At 38.5% G+C, this 839-nt stretch overlaps 1 non-coding gene across 1 annotated transcript; it reads left to right on the top strand.

Moving 5' to 3' along the window:
• The first annotated feature begins 238 nt into the window (after positions 1–238).
• On the top strand, positions 239–310 carry Trnaq-cug (transfer RNA glutamine (anticodon CUG)). The gene has a single exon. It is a non-coding gene; the product is annotated as a tRNA-Gln (tRNA).
• The last annotated feature ends 529 nt before the right edge of the window (positions 311–839 follow it).

The raw sequence follows: 839 nt of genomic DNA, 5'->3' as shown, positions 1-839 counted from the left end.
GGAGAAGTGTAATCACTAATAAGAAATTCTGAGTTATCAGACGAATCCCGATGCTGTATTGATACGACGTTCCCACAAGTTTCAGCGTAGTCACCTTCTGTCAATTCGGCAGAAGATACAAGCTCAACGATATTCTATTATTTAAGCGATATTTTTCTCAATGTTATAAGTGCGAAAAGTACATCGTTGAATATTAACTGACTTGTTTTAAAGATTTTGAAGTAGTTATCTATTCGTCGGTCCCATGGTGTAATGGTTAGCACTCTGGACTCTGAATCCAGCGATCCGAGTTCAAATCTCGGTGGGACCTAACATTTTTGTAAAGCTGGTTAGATTCCTCTTATCTGTCAGCACCACGTAAAACTTAGCGAGTACTTGTGCACAACCACTTTCATGCAGAAAAAGTACTGCAAACAGAAGAGAAGGTTTTGAACCGAGATACTTCCGTTAGGTGACGATTAGTTTGACTATAGGAAAGGTACAACGTAGACACTTTCCTAGATCAAACCAACAATATGAGGTGTAAGTCCATGTACATAACATGCAAACGTATGTCTCTCCAGCATCAGTGAAGTGCAATGCTCTAAAAAATGGAGCACATATGTGTGGAAGTGTGTTAGGGCGAAAAAGGAAGCAAAAAAATTGGCCAGTGAATATGCTTTGAAATAAATCGAGACGCGTATGGTCTATAAAGGACCTTTATTACAGTCGCGAAAGATGATTACGTCAAAGAATTTGTCAACTGAGAAATAGAGTTTGACAACGTAAAATGATATAAGAAGTAGTAAATTCTCAAAAAAGTAGGTGCAAGCTATAGGGGGACACGGGTAATACAGTAT

This window comes from Schistocerca cancellata, chromosome 2, assembly GCF_023864275.1.
Source record: "Schistocerca cancellata isolate TAMUIC-IGC-003103 chromosome 2, iqSchCanc2.1, whole genome shotgun sequence".
Classification (NCBI taxonomy): Eukaryota; Metazoa; Arthropoda; class Insecta; order Orthoptera; family Acrididae; genus Schistocerca; species Schistocerca cancellata.
The sequence above is the reverse complement of the archived record's forward strand: the minus strand, read 5'-3'. Positions and strand labels throughout refer to the sequence as shown.